This window comes from Sciurus carolinensis, chromosome 1 (assembly GCF_902686445.1).
Source record: "Sciurus carolinensis chromosome 1, mSciCar1.2, whole genome shotgun sequence".
NCBI classification, from domain to species: domain Eukaryota; kingdom Metazoa; phylum Chordata; class Mammalia; order Rodentia; family Sciuridae; genus Sciurus; species Sciurus carolinensis.
In genome coordinates, this window is record NC_062213.1 from 77,933,926 (window position 1) to 77,956,154 (window position 22,229).

Sequence of the window (22,229 nt, forward strand, 5' to 3'; positions counted from 1 at the left end):
ATAGCGCCTTTGGTAGAATGATCATTTTAACAATATTAATTCTGTCTATCCAAGAACATGGGAGATCTTTCCATCTTCTAAGGTTTTCTTCAATTTCTTTCTTCAGTGTTCTGTAGTTTTCATTGTAGAGGTCTTTTCCCTCTTTTGTTAGATTGATTCCCAAGGTTTTTTTTTTTTTTTTTTTTTTTTTTTGAGGCTATAGTGAATGGAGTGGTTTTCCTAATTTCTCTTTCAGAGGATTCATCATTTATTAATAGAAATGCATTAGATTTATGCATATTGATTTTATATCCTGCTATTTTGCTGAATTCATTTATTAGTTCTAGAAGTTTCCTAGTGGAGTTATTTTGGATTCTCTAAATATAGAGTCATGTCAAATAGGGACAGCTTGAATTCTTTTTTTCCTATTTGTATTCCTTTAATTTCTTTGGTCTGTTTAATTGCTCTGGCTAGTGTTTCAAGGACAATGTGGAATAGAAGTGGTGAAAGAGGGCATCCCTGTCTTGTTTCGGTTTTTAGAGGGAATACTTTCAGTAAAATTTTCTCCATTAAGAATGATATTGACCATGGACTTAGCATAGATAGCCTTTACAATGTTGAGGTATGTTCCTACTATTCCTATTTTTTCTAGTGTTTTAAGCATGAAGAGTGCTTTATTTTATCAAATGCTTTCTCAGCATCTATTGAAATAATCATATGATTCTTAACTTTAAGTCTATTGATGTGATGAATTACATTTATTGATTTCCAGATGTTGAACCAACCTTGCATCCCTGGGTTAAACCCCACTTGATCATGGTGCACTATCTTTTTAATATGTTTTTGTGTGCAATTTGCCAGAATTTTGTTAAGCATTTTTACATCTATGTTCATTAGGGATATTGGTCTAAAGTTTTCTTTCCTTGATGAATCTTTGTCTGGTTTTGGTATCAGAGTGATACTAGCCTCTTAGAATGAGTTTGGAAGGGTTCCCTCCTTTTCTATTTCCTGGAATACTTCTTTAAAGGTCTTGTAGAATTTGGCTGAGAATCCATCTGGTCCTGGGCTTTTCTTGGTTGGTAGACTTTTGATGTCTTCTTCTATTTCAGTGCTTGGAATTGATCTGTTTAAATTGTGTATGTCTTCCTGATTCAGTTTGGGAGGATCATATGTCTCCAAAAATTTGTCAATATCTTCAATATTTTCTATTTGTTGGAGAATAAATTTTCAGAGTAGCTTCTAATTATGTTATGTACTTCAATGGTGTCTGTCATGGTATTTCCTTTTTCATCACGAATTCTAGTAATTTGAGTTTTCTCTCTCCTCTTCATTAGTGTGTCTAAGAGTTTATTAATTTTGTTTACTTTTTCAAAGAACCAACTTTTTGTTTTGTCAATTTTTTGAATTGTTTCTCTTGTTTCAATTTCATTGATTTCAACTTTGATTTTAATTTTTTTCTGTCTTCTACTATTTTTGTGTTGATCTCTTCTTTTTCTAGGGCTTTGAGATGTAATGTTAGGTCATTTGGTTGTTGACTTTTTATTTTTTTAACATATGAGCTCAATGCAATGAACTTTCTTCTTATTACTGTTTTCAGAGTGTCCTAGAGATTTTGATATGTTGTGTCATTGTTCTCATTTACCTCTAAGAATTTTTTAAATTTCTTTCCTGATGTCTTCTGTTATCATTGCATCTTTCAAAAGCATATTATTTAGACTCCAGGTGTAGGAGTAGTTTTTGTTTGTTATTTTATCATTGATTTCTAATTGCATTCCATTGTGGTCTGATAGGATACAGGGTAGGATCTCTATTTTTTTGTATTTACTAATGGCTTCTCTGTGGCATAGCATATGGCCTATTTTGGAGAAGGATCCATGAGTTGCTGAGAAGAAAGTATATTCACTATATCATGACTCTATATCATTGATTGTATTATTTAGTTCTATAGTTTCTTTGTTCGGTTTTTGTTTGGAGGATCTATCCAGTGGTGAGAGTGGTGTGTTAAAGTCCCCCACTATTATTGTGTTTTGGTCTATTTGATTCTTAAAATTGAGAAAGGTTTGTTTAATGTACATAGATGCTCCGTTGTTTGGGGCACAAATATTTAAAATCATTATGTTTTGATGATTTATGCTTCCCTTAAGCAGTATGAAATGTCCTTCTTTATCCTTTATGACTAACTTAGGTTTGAAGTCCACTTTATCTGATATGAGGATAGAGACCCCTGCTTTTTTACTGAGTCCATGTGCATGGTATGTTTTTCCCTATCTTTTCACCTTTAGTCTGTGGATGTCTTTTTTATGAGATGAGTCTCTTGAAGGCAGCATATTGTTGGATCTTTCTTTTTAATCCAATCTGCCAGTCTATGTCTTTTGATTATTGAGTTTAGGTCATTAACATTCAGGGTTATTATTGAGATATGATTTGTATTCCTGCTCATTTTGGCTTATTTTTGGTTTTTAACTTGACTTGGTTTCTCCTTTGATTAGTTTTTCCTTTAGAGTAGTTCCTCCTTTGCTGACTTGTATTGTTTTTCACTTCCTCCTCATGAAATATTTTGCTGAGAATGTTCTGTAGTGCAGGCTTTGTATTTGTAAATTCTTTTAACTTTTGTTTATCGTGGAAAGATTTTATTTCATCATCAAATCTGAAGGTTAGTTTTGCTGGGTATAGGATTCCTGCTTGGCATTCATGTTCTTTCAGAGCTTGAAATATAGTGTTCCAGTCCCTTCTTGCTTTTAGGGTCTGGTCTGAGAAATCTGTTGATATCCATATTGGTTTCCCCTTATAAGTAATCTGACGCTTTTCTCTTGTAGTCTTCAAAATTCTATCTTTACTTTGTATGTGAGGTATTTTCATTATATTGTGCCTTGGTGTGGATCTGTTGTAATTTTGTGCACCTGGTGTCCTGTAAGCCTCTTGTATTTGATTTTGCATTTCATTTTTCATGTTCGGAAAATTTTCTGATATTCTTTCATTGAAAAGGTTGTTCATTCCTTTGGTTTGTATCTCTGTGACTTCTTCAATCCCAATAATTCTTAAATCTAGACTTTTCATGATGTCCCATAATTCTTGGAGGTTCCATTCATGAATTCTTAACATCTTCTCAGTTTGTTCAACTTTATTTTCAAGATTAAGTGTTTTGTCTTCATTGTCTGAGATTCTGTCTTCCATGAGATCTATTCTGTTGGTGATGATTTCTATTGAGTTTTTAATTTGGTTTATTGTTTCTTTCATTTCAAGTATTTCTGTTTTTTTTTTCAGAATCTCTATCTCTTTATTAAAGTATTCTTTTGCTTCCTGCATTTGCTCTTTTAACTGTTTATTGGAGTGATCATGCATTGCCTGCATTTGCTCTCTTATCTCATCTTTTGCTTCACAGATCATTTTAATTTTGCAGATTCTAAACTCTTTTTCTGTCATTTCTACTTCCATGCTGTCATTGGATTCTATCAAAATGGCATCTTGGTTTGTTAGGGACACTTTCTTTCCCTGTTTTTTCATATTGTTTCTGTATATTCCCCTATAGCAGTGAAGATCTGAGACTGAAGTTTCCCCCCTGCAGGCTTATTATGACTCTGCAGTTTTCCACGATCTCTCCTTTGAAGGGGAGATCAATATTAGCAGCATCAATACAGAGAATATGCAGCCCTGAACCATATAGCCTCTATAAAGACTTTAACATTGAACAAGATGTGTTCAATTATTATTTACAGTATTTCTAGTGGTGAATGAACAGGATGGGAAAGGGTATAGGATGTAAGTGAGTCAATAAAGGTACCTGTCAAAGGCCCTCCAGTCTCCTGTAGGGTATGGCCACCCTTCCAGTGATGGTGGCCATACCCTCAGGAATAATTCAAAATGCCTGCCACAACCTCCAAAGAAGCTAGGTAGCCCCAGTGAGGGTGCACTGAGTCAGCAGTAGCGGGGGTGGGCTCAGGGTCTGGCATCTGTCTGGCATGGGCGGGCACCATGTCCATGATCATTTTAACTGTGAATAGTAACAGCTAAAAGATTTTCAGATTAGATTAAAATAATAATGCCCAACTCGCTTTAAAAATTAGAACTCAGTTTATTAACCATATTTTCAGTTCTGTGAACCTGATGCTTTAACATCTGCTCTACCTGTATAAACTGAACATGCTTTGTCCTGAACAATATATAATATGTTGTTTTAGTTAGCTTTTTTGCTGCTGTGAATAAAAGGGTCAGACCAGCACAATTATAGAGGAAGAAAGGTTTATTTGAGGGCTCACAGTTTCAGAGGTCCTCATCCATAGAAGTTTGGCTGCATTCCTCAGGGCTCCAGGTGAGGCTGAACACCATGGTGAAGAGTGTGGCAGAGGGAAGCAGCTCACATCATCAGGAAGGAAGGACGGGGGAGAGGGAGAGAGAGAGAGACTCCTCCAGATACAAAATATATACCCCAAATCTATACCCCAATTCCAGTTTCCTCCAGCCACACCCTACCACTTCAATTAATCCAGTCACATCCTACCACTCACATCAATTAATCCCATCAGGGATCAATTCACTGATTGGGTTAAGACTCTTAAAATGCAATCATTTCTCCTCTGAACCTTCCTGCATTGTCTCACACGTGAACTTTTGGGGAACACCTCACATCCAAACCTAACTCACCTTGCCTTGGTCTCCTGCCTCCCTCTCCGCTCTCCTATTTCATGGGCTGTGATTTTCAAACATAAACCAACAAATCCAGAGTCCACATTCTCCACTTCCTCTATCAGTATTTCACATCCTAGACCACTGTTCTCTTACCCTAATTACCAAAGGGCCAGGTATTGGAAAAGTAGGACATGCCCTACGCCCTAGAGTTCACCAAAATTATTCAAACTAGTTAATCCTAACCCTACTTACCCTGCCTCACCCATTCCTTCCTGTGGAGACAGCAATAAGGGCTCTATCCCACAGTTTCCACCTTTCCCTCTGCCTCTTGGCTGACATGGAGCTTCCTTGTTTAGCCCTCATTGCACAGCATGCTCTTTCCTCTTGTGAACTGTGAGTAATAAATCATCCTTTCAATGGCAATCATCTCCTAATCTGTTGGCCTTTCTGTACCTAATATTTTTCTGTTAATAAACTATTTTTTAAAAATTCACATGCATCAAAAGTGAAAGCATGAAGAAAGGTGACTACCAAATTACTATAGTGACCCTAACACTAATAAAAAAAACTCTGGATGTAGTAATTTTAGACAATTTTTTGTTACTTTGAGATAGGATGAGGGTTTATCAAGCCACTGTACAAGTATCGTGATGTGGACAGATTTTTGAAATCCTTTAAAAAAAGATCCTTTGTAATTTAAGGTTCCTGTTTACAGCATAAACCATTAGACTGTAAAAATAATTAATCCTTTTTAAGTTTCCCATCTGCCAGCATAAGGCATTAATTAGGTTGGAAAAGATAATGTGATTTCGTTTTGCATTTGGATCTGATATGCATGCATAAAAGTGTTAAAGATGAAGGTAAAGAAGTAACGTGAACTTTCCTAGAGACTATTAGGATCTGGAGAAGTAAGTATGAAAACAATGCCATCTAAACAAGTGGGAGAGCTGCTGAACTGGATGGGGAATGTGTTTATTTTCACAATGAAAGGGCTGGCAAAACAATTCCCTTTTCATCACTAACATTAGCAATGATTCAAATATGGAAACAGAATAGCGTTCAGTGTTCTTGCTTTTTTCTTACGATGTATTACTTGTACTGAAATGCTGTTTGAAGAGAGTCAGGGACCTGAGCCAAGCTAAGAAGGTGCCAAAGAAGTATTCACTTCTCATGGAAGCTAAATATAGAAGGAAATTTTATGTCTTAGAGGTTCCCCAGTCCTTTACCTTTACAGGTCCATATCCCATGGACCTGCTCACAGATGACCAGGTCATCATCTGTATCTTCAGGTGAGATTAGAGAGCCTAAATATTTCACACAGTGGATAATCATAAATAAGAGTATTCTATGTACAAGGACACTAACCTTTGCAATTAATTGTAATTTCCATTAAATAGATAGTATTGACAGATGTTAGCTGTACTCTTTCTTTTCCCCTCACCTATGAATACCCTTAATTTCCTCAAATCTCTCTTTTCTTGGCTTACTATGGCTCTCTCTCTGGTGATTCTGAGGTTGACTTGCTAGACTAATCTTGTATATCCTTCTTTCTATAATGACCCCAAAGAAAGTTCCACCTTCTTTTGTTGTATCCCAAAATTCAAGCGTTCATCAATAGATCTTATACAATTCATTGGGCCTAAAGATAGTAGATCACCAGAGCATGCTCTCTAATCAAGTCATAGACAGCATGACTTGGTTACCTTTATTGATACATTGTTAATTTTTGTTATCCCCTCCTTGTTCTTTTATCTTTTACTTTTTAAAATTAACCACATGTCAGCTGTTCCCTTCTCAAAAAAAGAAAGAAGAGGAAAAACATTTGTTTTTCTCTATTCGATAAAAACATGGATATAAAAGCACAACACAGCCACTGACAGTAGATAAGCAACAACTTTGCATTTCTATCCCCTTCTCTAGGGGAGACAAAAATAAAACAAAGTCAAACCTCTTACTTTCTGGCTCTATTAATTCCCTCTTGAAAGAAGAGGCATCTGTAAGAATCTGAACAATCTGATTTTGTCAGGGACTCTTCTCTCTAGTCCTTTGTGTGATTCCTGATGATTCCCACTGGTGGTCCACATCTTAATCCTCTTGCTCAGAGGAAAGAGCGGGAGCCCTGACTATTAGGTCTCTCTTTGGCCAGTCCTGGCTTCTGACCTGTCCAACAAAGTGCTCTCCTTCAAATGATGTTACTCTGTTCACCTTCCTCTGTTTCTGAACTCTGTTCTGAAGAAGAATTTTCCTCCAATTCTCTTTACTCGGAATAAGTCTTTTACAAAGTGCTTTAACTGAAAAGAACATCAGCTGACTGAGATTTAGCAGGGTTTGGGGGGGGAGTAAACTAGTTAGCTCAAGTTAGCTTTTCCCCTCTCATCACACACACAATCTGTCTGATCTCATCATGGGTGATTTTCAGAGCCCGTTTCTACTACTGCAAAATACTTGTGTCAGACAGGGTTTCCTGTGCCCCGCACCAATCTTCTCCTTCCCTCTTCACCTGGCTGGATGGGAGAACTTTAGAAAGTTAGAGTGAAGAAATATTCAAGTTAACTTATGACAGTCCCAGGCAACCTTCTAATTAATTCCTTCTGACAAATATGCAAGACTCTCCACCCTTTGTTTGCCCTAGGGACGAGGTTTATTTCTGACCTTGGAAGGTGATCAGGCAGTGGTCAGCATGACTGAGGGTTTTTGTAGCCCCAGAGGTGAATAGGGCTACAGAGACCCAGGAAGGGACAGGTAAGCCCATGAGGTCATTCATTCTCTAAAAGCAATAAGTCTTTGTACCATATGATTCAATTTCTGTGAAATTTTAGGAAAGGCAAAACTACAGTTACAGAAGGTAGGTGAATGGTTGCTTGGAGCAGGGATGGGGATGTAAGTGAACATCCCACAAAGTTCTGCATCTTTATTGTACATAGAGTTCAAGATGGTATAGACATATCACAACTCATTGAGTTGAACATTTAAGATTATACTTCAATAACTAGCTGAGTTTTTTTAAAAAGCCATGTAAAACATTCTTGCCTTAAAGCAGGTAGGAGAACCAAGGAAGCAAAATGAATTGACTATGTCTCTGATTTCCTTGCTGCATCTCCTGGACCTTTGATTCCTTCATGGGAGATCTATGAATTGATGTCCTGGATGCTCACCCAAGAGAAGGAGCCCTATGGAGTGGTGCAGGTTGCTTTGTGTATTTTCTCTGTCTCTGTTACTTTGCTTGAGGCTCCCAGGATGCTGTGGAGGTTGATAATACATTGTAATGAGAAAATATGGAATTGAGTTCATCTCTCTTCTCCACCTTCCCAGATCTTTTGGAGAACCTTGGGGAATCATATCCAAAACCCCGGATTCCATTTCCCCATGTCCTTCTGAACAGGGCGTTATGGTATTTCTTCTCATTTGCTGTTTTGCTGGAACTGGGGAATGTGGAGCCTACCCTAGCACTCCCTGACCACTTGCAGGGAGTGGTGGCATTAGACTAGCTCTTAGGACCTTCATTACCCTCCCTGCTCACCCCACTTCTTTGAGAATGTCCCCTTAGTTCTTTATCAGGTTCCAGAATTAACAGCACAATGTTCCTTTATATAATTTTATTAATCACAGGAATTCAGGATTGATATAAAATTTATTAGAGCAAGTCAAATCATTATACAATTTAATTTCAACTTTGAAGAAATTCCTAAGAAGCATTTTTTTCCTTGAAAATTTAATAAAATTACTCCTTGGTCATTAATCTGCGTGGGCAGTCGGTGGGCATGTGTTCACACCTGCAGTGAGGTATTTCCAGACCTCATTCAATTATAAATCTCTGACCTTGACTCACCTGCCCAAGGCACTGAAAGTCATTACCATGTTTTAAATCTACCCAATTCTTAAAGGATATTTTTATAATTTCAGTTATGTATAAATTTTTGCAAAATCAGCGAATAGTTCTTGAAGTTATTATATGATAAACACAAAATAATGAGGGATTGCATTAAAATTGAAATACATCATTTAATCAGAAATTATTTTATTGTCTATAATTTTTGTTATTTTAAAATCAATTTATAAGTTGATCTATGAATGAGCACAGGATATGTCCTTTTGTAAATGTCCTTATTGCTCAAAGAAAATTCTACTAAGTCCACTGTGCCTTTTGATATTGAGAATGAAGAAGAGGTTTACATGCTGAAAACTCACTTGCTCAGGAGACCACAGAGGGAAAGCTCAAATCTACTGAGGCTTCTATTTGCTGAGTCAGGATTTGGACACTACAGACAAGTAGCCTAATGTCTACTTCTCTATAGTAAGAAATCTTAAAAAAGAAAGAACCTTATAGTCATATTTGGAGAAAGCAAGGAAGTAGGAACTGAGGAGAATCCTGTTTTACAGGACAAAAACCCACATGAGGGATTTAGTGGCAGCACCATTGAGTGGAAAGCATCTTTAAGTGTCCTTGGGACCTTCAGCACAGAAGAGAGAACATTATAGGGAGGTGGCCTGGGTCTAAGGTACAGGTGAGGAGTGGAAAGTGCTCCCACATCATGGTCTAATTGTGTTTGGTTGACTCATGGGAGGAAGTCATATTTCACTTGGCTGGAGCCCCACCTAACACCTGGCAAAATATGCCTATTTGGATGTATTAGAGTTCTCCAGAGGAACAGAACCAATATCATGCATGTAAGTGCATGCATGCAGGCGTACGTGTGTGAACACACACACACACACACACACACGCGCGCGCGCACATACAATTTATTATGAAAATTGATTCAAAATTATGGAAGTCACAGGTTGCTGGCTGAAAGCTTGCCTGGGGGAATGAGGGAACCTGAATCTGAATCTGAATCTGGCCTGGAATCTGAAGGCCCAAGAACCAGGAGCTCGGATGTCCTAGGGTAGAACAAGATATAGAGAGAGCATATTGCTCTTCCTCTGCCTTTTACTTCTATGTAGGCCCTCAGTGGATTGGATGATGGATGCCCACCAACATTGGTGAGGGTGGATCTTCTTCGCTTAGTCTACAGATTCAAGTGCTACTCTCTTCCAGAAACATTTTTATGAACACATGGAGAAATAATGTTTTATCAAAATTCTGAGTATCTCTTAGCCCAGTCAAGTTAACAACTAAAATCTCTTGTCAATTTGGTACATATTCAAATCTCCTCAAATCTTGCTTAATCTCCAAATAATGACAATTCCAACATCATATTTCTGCCTTACATAAATACAGCTATCCTGCCTACAACTGGAAGCACACTAGTCCCTTTCCCAGAAGAGGAGGTAAAGTTCTAGAAGGATAGTGACTCTTTTCCTTATATTCATAACTTAAATACTATGAGGCAAAAATAATAATACTTAAATGCTGATATATGTTGTTTTACATGATAAAGGAATAAGAGACTTATTTCCATTCCTCTTTCCAAATATCAGCACCCTTGACACGAAAAAGTCTCAAGATGGTTGGAAACCCTCTGTGAAAACCATCTGAGTACAGAATATTTATAACACAGATACAAAAACAAATGCACCACACTTTTATTAGACTGATAATATATAACTAGTTCCAATTTTTATTTGTTGCATTCTGGAATTTGAAAAGATAAAAGAAAAATCTTCATTAAATCTGTGGTGCCATAAAATAAGAATCTGCCTATCTTTGGCTATCATAAAACCCAGGCTTTGTTCTTCTTCAGGGTCCTAGAAGGTCATGAGGTATTTTCTGGTGCCTCTCAGGCCAGTTGTTGACTCTGTTGAACATTTGCTCAGCTTTCCGTGTCTCACTCTGGAAGGAAAGTAATGGGATCAAATGATGCCAACTGTTCTGACAAACTCATACTGTGAAAAGGAAAATGTTTCTGAAATGATCTAAAATAATTGTGACCCAATAGAAGTTGGCAGGAGAAAGACACTGTACTCTTGCTCCCAGGGACTTTTTGGGAAGTTGTACTGGATGGGAACTTCTGCCTGATTTTCTAAAAAATATATATGTTTTTTAGTTGTGGGTGGACACAATAACTTTATTTTACTTTTATGTGATGCTGAGGATCGAACCAAGGCCCTCACACAAGCATGCTACCACTGAGCCACAGCCCCAGGCTCTGCCTAATGTTCTTGTTGTGGGTGTTAAACTAAATAAGCAAGAAGCTATTGACTTGAGGCAGTCTCCATGCCTTAAGTTCCCACGTAACAAGCTGCAATCTAACTTAGTACACAATGGAATCAAAACCTAACTTAGAAGTCAGTCTTTGCAACAGATAGAAGATCTCAGTCAATCATAAGCAATTACCTTCAGTTAATTGCAGGCTGTCAACTAAGATAAGGCCTGGCATAAACAATCAAGCTGTCTCTGTATTTTACTTTTATTTCCTGCTATAAATACTTATAGTCCATGTTTCCAAATGGAGCTCTATGAACCTCTTTGGTTCTTTTTGCTACCTGATTCATGAGTCAATTCTTTGTTCAAATAAACTATTAAATTTGATTTTCTAAAACCTTTTTTTTTTTTTTAAACACTGGTCACCTGTGTCCTACATGCAACCTTGGCAGCAGTTTTCTCAGCATGGTTTAGAGTCTTCCAGACAAGATTTTTGAATTGCGGCAACTTATTTCAGCCCAGACTCCCAGTACACATTAGAGCCATTGCTAGTCAGTGCAGACAAATGACTGTCCCAAACTCTTATTTTCTTATTCAGAGTCATCACTTTCTTGTGCTGTGTCACTTTCTGTCTATTTCTATCACTGGGAAAATGTTCAATCTTTTTTTTTTTTTCTCTGCCAAGGAAAACCAAATTTGTTTGTGTCATCTGATCAATGTTACCATTAATAAAAATGAGACCCAGAGTTTCACTGACCTGGGGCTGTGGACATGAAAGTCACTTGTCTCAGAGGAGCTCTCTTGCCTCCTGTTCCTTTGCAGCCCTAACTCTGCATGTGGATCTGCACATGGCAGGAGTAGCCCTGAGTGGGGCACAAGTTACAGCTTCAAGGTAAGAAGGGAGACAGGGCAAGGGCACCGTCAAAGAGGGAAATTTCCTGGTAGCACCATATTTTCTGTGGAATCACTTATGTCCAAGTTCTTGGACTGTGGTACTACTACTGTAGTTCTTTTGAAGCTAAAACAAACAAAAAATCTAGAAATTTTTTTAAGAAAAAATATTCTACAACTCTCTACTATGCATTTTGCATTTGAAAAACATTTTCTGTTTTCTTGTTGTCATTTTTTAAAATAGCTGGATAGTTTTAATAGAGCAAAGATGTCGACTAATGGGGCAAACCATCAGCAAACACATCATACCCAATTTATTTAAATTGGGCAGTAAAGTTCTTGATTTTTAGGAAAACTTTTAGGTCCCTAGCCTAAAAGTAGCTTTTATATGAAAAGCCAGACTCACAAAAGCTAGAATGAATTAGAACCTGGATACCTTGCCATCAATGCCTGTAAGCTCTCTACCAGCTAAATCTTAGTGAAATCTTGAAAAGCAAAACAAAAAAATCAATCTTACTTAGAAGATGGTGTCTTTTTTTTTTTTTTTTTTTTTTTTTTTAAAGTTGTAGATGAACACTGTGTTTGTCAGCTATTTCACTACTGTGACTAAAGATCTGACCAGCACAATTTTAGGGGAGGAAAGGTTTATTTGGGCTCATGGTTTCAGAGGTCTTAGTCTGTAGAAGGTCAGCTCCATTCCTCAGGGCTTGAGGTGAGGCAGAATATCATGATGGACAAGGGTGGCAGAAGGAAGCAGCTCATATCATGGTGATCAGGAAGCAGAGAGAGTTTCCACTCTCCAGATACAAAACATATACCTGAAATCTTCGCCCCAATCCCAATCTTCTCCAGTCACTCCCTACCACTTCAGTTACTACTCAGTTAATCCCTATCAGGGGATTAAACCACTAATTGGATTAAGACTCTTACAACCCAGTCACTTCTCTTCTGAACCTTCTTGCATTGTCTGACACGTGAGCTTTTGGCAGACAACTCATATTCAAACCATAACAGACACAATACCTTTATTTTATTTATTTGTTTTTATGCGGTGCTAACATCAAAGACAGTGCCTCATTTGTGCTAGGTAAGCACTCTTCCACCCAGCCACAACCCCAGCCCTAGAAGATGACTTCTTAATATAAGAATATGCCTCTTAATCCAAGATGTGATGAGAATAAACACTTTAAGTGCCCATTCCATATCTTTGTGGTCAGAAAAAGGCAGGAAGTGGTACTCTAATTAATAACTACAGTGTGGTTTCCCCCACCTATTCTCTATACCAAGTACATAGGAAATTAGGGGGAAAAGTACATTTTGGCTTTTTATATTGTAGGCAAACTGCTACGTTGGTTATTTGCAATTGGAAGGTGTTGGTTATTTCAGCTGTGTTCCTTTCTTTTATGACACATTTTGAAAAGTCATTCAGGTTCAAAAATAATATATATTATTTGATTTTTTAGTTTTTTTTTAACTTGAGACATTTTAGACCTTAATTGAGTCCATTTTTTCCTTTTTACTGTTTATTCTTAATAAAAGTATAACTTTATGAATAACATTCTGATATTAAAACAAATATGGACTTATTCATCAAGGGAACTTTATGTAAGTGTTGGATTAAAGTTAAATAACAATGTTCTCTTGTCAGAGTTTTACAGGTTTTTAAACTGACACTTGGAATTGAGATCTGCTATTTTTAAAAGCTTAAACTATTTTCCAACTTTAAAAAAATGTGACTATGTTATTACACTTTTTGTGAGTTTATATTTCTGATAAAATCTTCATGCATGTTACTTTTAGACTGAATTTTTGAAAACAGAAATAGGCATTTTGTACACAAATTCTAGGATTAAGTTGTAAACTGAATGAAGTTATATATATTTGATTATTCAGAAGTCAGTTGAGTTTTTGTGTACTTTCTAGGGGGGGACATGGTTTTAATTCATTGTTCTTTTCATTTTAAAAATAGAATTTATGGTTCATTTTGTGACAGGACACTAGATGGCGCTGTTCCCTGAGGGAATTGACAAGAATACTAATCTGTAAAGCCTATTTCAGGGTTTAGTTTGTTGTGTGTTTTCGAGAAAAAAAAATTCCTTTTACTTTTTTTTTTTCCATTAGCAAAGTTTTAACTTTATGAATAGCATCTACAATGAAAATGAACATTAACATTAAATAAGATGACTTTTTTGTTTTGTTTTGTTTTGGGTAGTATTAGGGATTGAACCCAGAGCCTTTTTTAAGTATTATTTTGGGACGGGGTCTGGTTAAGTTCCCCAGGTTGGTCTCAAACTTGTGATCCTCTTGCTTTAGGCTTCCTAGTAGCTGGGACTGCAAAGTGCATGGCACCCGCCCAGCTAATAAGGTAACTTTAAGTGAGATGTTGAATAAAGGTAAATAACAAGATAGTGAATCTATGACTTCATGATATAAGAACTAATTTACGAAACTTGTTGAATTTTGTTGTTTTTTGTTAATAAACTTGATTTTATATTTTTAGATTTACAGAAAAACTGTGAAGCTAGTACAGAAAGTTTCCACATACCCTTAATATCCAACAATTATAGAATGTTTGTCACACAAAGGAATGACATGAATACATTGTTTTTAATGGAAATCCACTCTAGTTTTTCTTAATTTGTACATTGTGCCTTTTTGCTAACCCAGGATCCCATCCAGAATACTACATTCTATTTAACCATCTTGTCTCCGTAGCCTCTTGCCTCATACTTTCTCTGTTTTGAAGCTTCTGAGGGTTCTTGGTCTGGTCTACTGTAAATGCTACTCTCTTAGAATTTGATGTTTCCCCCATGATTAGCATGAGGTGCTTAAGATGAAGACCACAGAGAAAATGCATCATATTATCACATCATATCAAGGCTATATATTATACATATACATACTGATACTGACTTTAATGGCCTTGAGGAACTGTTTTTCAGGTTTTTCCATTGTGAAAGTTATCTTTTCTCCCCTTTTCATACTGTGTTCTTTGGAAGGACTGAAGGGGTGGGAAGTCATGCTTCACCTCTTTAAAGAATGGTGTATCTAAATAAATTTTGTGAATTTTTCTGCCTGTGAAAGTTTTCTCATCCGATTTATTTATTTATGTATTTTTACCAATGTAGACTCTGGATATTTATTTTACACTCTGGGTTATAATCCAACACTACTTTATTTATTTTGTTACTTCAGTTGTTCCAGTGATGACCCTTGGGAGCTCTCTCAACTGGCTCTCATGTAGCTTTGGCACACCCCTGTCATTGTGGACTTTTAAAAGCCACTTCTTTACTTTTTAATAGATTTTGTTTATTCTTCAGGTAAGATTTAGCTGCATCGTTGTGTGAATATTTCTCTTTTCCATTATTAAAGTAATCTATAATAATGAAAATTGAAAGACACATGAAAGTGGAAAGAAAAAAATAATATGTGATACATATATATATATATATGATATATATATCATTGAAAAAGTGTTTTCCATAGTTCAATTAATCTTTTTTCTACGATTGAATAAAATTGACCCATAAGTATTCTCGGTGCATTGCATAACTCTAAATACATAGCAGACTGAATAAAACAATGGCTGAATGAATTAGCCCTTTATAGAGTTGCTATCACAAGTGCATGTGTTGGGATTGAACTCCGGGCCTTGTGCATACTAGGCAAGTGTTCTACCACAGGGCTGAACGCCCAGAAGAGTGTCTTTTTTTTTACAATACTGGGGATTGAACCCAGGGAAGGGGAATCTATCACTGTACCACTGAGCTAAATCTCTAGCCCTTTTAATTTATTTTATTTTTTATTTTGAGACAGGGTCTCACTAAGTTGCCCAGGTTGAACTCGAACTTGGAATCTTCCTGTCCCACCTCTCAAGTAGCTGAAATTACAGGTATGTGCCATTACATCTGGCAAGTTTTCAATATTTTTGAATAGTGAGGAAATGAGAACATTTGGGTCTAAACTTATTTAAACAGTTTTACATTATTTTACATATTTAAGATTTTTAGAAGCTGAGTTGGGTCTAATAGTAACATCAATATTTTTTTAAAGTTCTTGATTCATAATTGAATTTTTCAAAGTTGGGTAAATGGCATGAAGTTATCCAACAGAAAGAAAAGAAAAGATATTGTCCAGGCTATGCAGCTAAAGGGGTCCCTGGTTGAAAATCTAAGCAAAACCAGTCAATGAGAAGTAAAACTTTTTAAAATTAACTTTTTATTTTATTCTAATTGGTTATATATGACAGAATGCATTTTGACACATTATACACAAATGGAGCATTTTGTGCTCCATTTTGTGCACAAATGGTCTCATTCCTCTGACTGTACATGGTGCTGAGTCACACCAGTAATCATACATGTACATAGAGTAATAATGTTCATCTCATTCTACTGTCCTTCCCATCCTTACTCCTCCACCCCTCCCCTCACTCCAGTCTGCACAATTCAAAGTTCCTTCATTCTTCCCTACTCCTCCCTCCCCCCACCATGGATCAGCATCCGCTTATCAGAGAAAACATTCGGCCTTTGGTTTTTGGGATTGGCTAATTTCACTTAGCATGATATTCTCTAGTTCCATCCATTTACCTGCAAATGCCATAATTTCATTTTCTTTAAGGTTGAGTAATATTCCACTGTGTATATGCACCACATTTTCTTTATCCTTTCATCTGTTGTAGGGCATCTAGGTCGGTTCCATAGTTTAGCTGTTGTGAATTGAGCTGCTATAAACATTGATGTGGCTGTATCTCTGTAGTATGCTGATTTTAAGTCCTTTAGGTATAAACCAAGGAGTGGGATCACTGGGTCAAATGGTGGTTTCATTCCAACTTTTCTGAGGAATTCATACTGCTTTCCATAGTGGCTGCACCAATTTGCAGTCCCACCAGCAATGTGTGAGTGTACCTTTTTTCCCACATCCTCGCCAACACTTATTGTTCCTTATATTCTTGATAGTAGCCATTCCGACTGGAGTGAGATAGAATCTTAGAGTAGTTTTGATTTCATTTCTCTAATTGCTAGGGATTATGAACATTTTTTCATATGTTTGTTGATCAAATGTATTTCCTCTTTGTGAAGTGTCTGTTCAGTTCCTTAGCCCATTTGTTGATTGGGTTATTTGGGTTTTTTTGGTGTCAAGTTTTTTGAGTTCTTTATATATCCTGGAGGTGCATGTGGTAAAGATTTTCTCCCATTCTGTAGGCTCTCTCTTCACATTATTGATTGTTTTCTTTGCTGAGAGGAAGGTTTTTAGTTTGTATCCATCCTGTATGCATTCTTAATTTTAAGAGAAGTAAAACTTTTCCTAGAAATGGTAAGTCTATTCACAGCTGGGTTCTGCCCTTCTCAGCACCAATGCTCACTACTGTGCTGAGACTTGGAAGAATTTGTGCCACTGTTTTAATCCAACTTGGTTCCACAAAGAACCAAGAATTGAGGGAATAGAGGAGAATTGAATCCATCTTCTGGGCAGTACTGGTCACCTATCCCCTCAAGATCTCCATAAGTGGACAGAACAGTGGCAGGACAAGCAACAGCCTTCTGTAGGGATTCTGATCTCCCTCAGACCTCTGTTTAATCATACTACTATGCTACCCCAAAGGTTTATCACAGAATTAACTGATACCTGAAAATACCAGAGAGCACCAGAAGCTAGACTCCTGCCTTTCATAGGCAGAAGTTATATTAAAGGAATGAAAACAGATTTTATCATTTTTTCTTGGTTTATTTTAAAATGGTTTTTCTCTCAAGGGAGAGAAGTCCAATCTTGGTTTTGCCTCCCTTGATGTAATAACATGGGAGTTTCTTTCTGGGATTTTACATTCAGATTTAAAACCTTATGCACACTGTTAAATGTTGGTTTGGGATATGTATCTGGGGGGAAATAATCACTCGCAAATTCTCTGTTAAGGAGTATGCAGAATTCTTACTTTTTCCTCAGAGTCAGGATTAGGCTGTGTCCTAAGAAGATGGCCCTGTTTTTTCTTGTTTTTTTATTTTTATTTTTCATTTGTTCTTTTTTTTAATCTCCTGATCTTCATTACTAGTTTAGAAAATAATAGATTCTTAGAATGAGAAGGGATCTTGGAAGTCAGGTATCTATTATTCAATACAAAAATTCCCCACCTGATTGAAGACTTCTGATAACATGGAAGTTTGCACAGCATAAAGCTACCTGTTCTGTTGTTGGCAGTTCTGATATTCTTCTTTAGACTGAGTCATTTCTGCCTCCATGTCCCTTCTACCTACTGCTAATTCTTTTTTTTAATTTTAATTTATTTTTATTGTAAACAAATGGGATACATGTTGCTTCTGTTTGTACATGGAGTAAAGGCATACCATTTGTGTAATCATACATTTACATAGGGTAATGATGTTTGATTCATTCTGTAATTTTTTCCTTCCCCCCCTTCCACCCTCTTTTCCCTCTATACAGTCCCTCCTTCCTCCATTCTTGCCCCCCTCCCAACCCCCATTATGTGTCATCATCCACTTATCAGCGAGATCATTCGTCCTTTGGTTTTTTGAGATTGGCTTATCTCACTTAGCATGATATTCTCTAATTTCATCCATTTGCCTGCAAATGCCATAATTTTATTATTCTTTATAGCTGAGTAATATTCCATTGTATATTATATATATATATATATATATATATATATATATATATATATGCCACAGTTTCTTTATCCATTCATCAACTGAAGGGCATCTAGGTTGGTTCCACAGTCTGGCTATTGTGAATTGAGTAGCTATGAACATTGATGTGACTGTATCTCTGTAGTATGCTGATTTTAAGTCCTTTGGGTATAGGCCAAGGAGTGGGATAGCTGGGTCAAATGGTGGTTTTATTCCAAGTTTTCTAAGGAATCTCCACACTGCTTTCCAGAGTGGCTGCAAATTAGTGCACCAGCAATGTATGAGTGTTCCTTTTTCACCACATCCTCGCCAACACCTATTGTTGCTTGTATTCTTGATAATCGCCATTCTAATCGGGGTGAGATGGTCATTTGTTCTTTTTAGTTATACATGACAGTAGAGTGTATTTTGACATATTATACATATATGGAGTATGACTTATTCTAATTAGATCCCATTCTTGTGGTTATACATGATGTGGAATTACACTAGTTGTGTATTCATGTATGAACATAGCAAAGTTATGTTCAATTAATTCTACTGTGTTTCCTACTCCCATTCCCACTCCCTTCCCTTCATTCCCCTTTGTCCAACAGACTTCCATTCTTCCCTTCCCCTGCTGCTTTGTTGTGGGTGAGCATCCACATATCAGAGAGAACATTCGGTTTTTGATTTTTTGGGACTGGCTTATTTTGCTTAGCATGACATTCTCCAGTTCCATCCATTTACCAGCAAATGCCATACTTTAATACTTCTTTATGACTGAATAATATTCCATTGTGTATATATACCACATTTTCTTTATCCATTCATTTGTTGACGTGCACCTAGGTTGGTTCCATAGTTTAGCTATTGTGAATTGAGCTGCTATAAACATTGATGTGACTGTGTCACTGCAGTATGCTGATTTTAAGTCCTTTCGGTATAAACCGAGGAGTGGGATGACTGGGTCAAATGCTGCTGGTTCTATTCCAAGTTTTCTTAGGAATCTCCCTACTGCTTTCCAGAGTGATTACACCAATTTGCAGTCCCACCAGCGATGTATGAGTGAATATTTTCCCCCACATCCTCACCAACACTTGTTGTTGCTTGTATTCTTGGTAATAGCCATTCTGACTGGAGTGAGATGGAATCTCAGCATAATTTTAATTTACATTTCTCTAATTGCTAAAGATGGTAACATTTTTTTCATATTTTTTTGACCATTCGTGTTTCTTCTTCTGTGTTGACCCTAATTTTTAATAGACTTTGTTTCAGGTGTGTGTTTATGTGTTTACTTCATAAAGGGATATTTGTTACATTATTCATTAATAAGAATTTTTTTGTTATCCCATTCTTTGGAGTCAGAGTTTTAAATTGAATTTTCAAGTTTTTCATAATTCCTTTCCTAATACATACTGAGAAGCTATCCAGAATAAGATTTGGATACTTTTAGCTCTCCTGGGTTCAGAGTACCAAGGACTGTATACTAGACAGCTAGGAACAGTACCTATGTCCCAGAAAAGATTCACACTAGTTAATCCTAAGCCTGCTTCACTCTGCCTTGCCTGGACTTTCCTTCTGAAAACCCTCACTCATGATTCCCCTCACTCCCTCTGTTTTCCAGCCAATCCTGGTGCTTCTCCTTGTGGCTCTGCATGGCATGGTGCAACCCCTTCTCTTGAGAATTGTGGGTAATAAGCAGTCTTTTCAATGGCAGGTGTCTACTAATCTGTTGACTTTACCAGACTTGGTAATAATAAGAACCTACATTTTAAAGTACATTGCTGCCCATCCATTCCTCCATGAAGCCCTCATCCCCTGGACCCTAGAGAACATGCTGTTTTAGCTTTCCTAGTTTCTGCTTTAGCAACCTTTCTTTCTTTTTTTCCTGGTCTAGTGTGCTAATCAGCTTTCTGTTACTGTGATGAAATACTTGAGAGAATCAACTTAGGAGGAGGAAAAGGTTTATTTTGGTTCACGGTTTCAGAGGTATCAGTAGATGGTAACTTGACCCTGTTGTTTTGGGCCTGTGGTGGCATAGTATATCATGGCAGGGGTGCATGCCCTATGATGTCCAGGAGCAAAAAGAGAGACAGAAAGGGGCTGGGCTCCTAACATTCCTCTTAAACGCATGACTGGATGATCTAAGTTCTTTTCACTAGACCTCACCTCTCAAAAGTTTCACTACCTCCCAGTACTGCCACAGGCTGGTCACAAGTCTTCAACACGTAGGCCTTCCAAATTGTAGCAACCTTCTTCCTAATTGCAAATTATCCCTAGTTCTCTTTTCCACAAATTTCTCCTTAATCAACTACTCCTACGATTTCACTAGGCTGCTATGTTAGTTTGCTAGGTCTGCTATAACAAAATACCAAAGTAGGAGACTTACAAATGTAGGAATTCATTTTTTCACAGTTCTGGAGGCCAGAGTCTTAGCTAGAGGTGTTGTCTTGGTTGTTACATCTGAGGGCTGTGAGGGAAGGCTCTGGCCTAGGCCTCTCCTATTGGCTTGTAGACAACCATCTTCTTCCTGGTGTCTTCACATCATCTTTTCTCTGGGTATGTCTCTTAACCTGGTGTTCTTATAAAGACACAAGCCATATTGAACTAGTGGCTTATACTACTCCAGTGCGACTTCATCTTAACTAATTACACTTCTATAACAATGCTACTCCCAAATGTGATCACATTATAGGGTTCTAAAATGTCGACATATCATTCTGGGAGGACACAATTCAATCCATAACATGTCAACTCCAAAATTCAATTTGCTGTTGTTTCTTCAGGGTTATAATTTGAAATAACTTAAAACGATATTACAGGTGGTGTGTGTGTTAAAAACACAAACATAAAAATAGAAAAACTAAAAAATAAATCCAACAGGACTAGGTAGTGTAGCTCAATGAGAGAGTGCTTGCTTAGCATGTGTGAAACCTTGGGTTTGATCCCTAGCATTATAAAAACTAAAAAAATAAGAAAATAAAAATTAAAAAAATAAGCACAAACAGATTTATGCACCTAACCCCAAATCTAGAGAAATCCCATCTATGGACGTTGGGAGGTCTGCTACTGCTGTGTCTCCCACGACAGGCCCAAGTGTAGTTCAGGCTTTTGCTTTTCCTCCAGGGGCATGGCAATCATAGCTTCTTCATTGGTTTTCCTGCCCATCTAACCTCCAAACCACTTACCAGTCGATTAGACTCCGTAGTGAGCTTTTCTAACATTGCATTTAACATTATGATTCAACACATCTTGATTTTATGTCTATATTTCATAAACATATTGACTTAACTATGTCTAAACTATGTCTTGACTCCTAATGAAATATTTCTACATCAATTCCTCATAATAACCCCACTAGGTAAGTATGATTAGAATCCCCACAATGTAGCTAAGCATGAATGGAACTGGGAAAGAAATCCAGGAAATGTGGCCCCAGAGAGCATGGTACACCCGTTAGGCTGTGCTCCCCTTTGGAAGGGTATCTCAACCATGTTGTGCTGCCACCAGTGTGCTCTAAGGTCTACTCCTCACTTAGGACTCTGGGTTTTCTCCAAGATGTGGCCTCATTTTGGTTTCCAGGCCTTCCTGTTTTAAGCACCATTATATTCTGTGGGTCTCTAAGAGATTCCAGGACCAGAAATATCAGCTGCCACTCTTGGGTCCTATCCTAGACCTACCCCCAGACCCCAAACCCCAGAATGGGTCCCAGGGATCTGCTCTCATGAGCCTCCCAGGAGATTCTGAGGCACACTCAAGCTTGAGGGCTGTTGTCCTCATTGTACCAGTCTGAATGCCCTGTCCTTTGATGTGGCCACACTCCCGGTCCTGCCTCTTCCCTTGTTACACCTTTCTTGAAGCTTCTTGCGACAGTGTCCTTTTCAGCTGCCAGCACCCTGATCCATCCTTCAAGACCAAACCTGAGTGCCACTTATTTTTAGGAAACTTTTTTCTTTACCTTGTCCTAGCTTTCTAACCAGGTCTGTGTTCTCCTTGAAATGATCTTCTTCACACTCTGTTTTTAA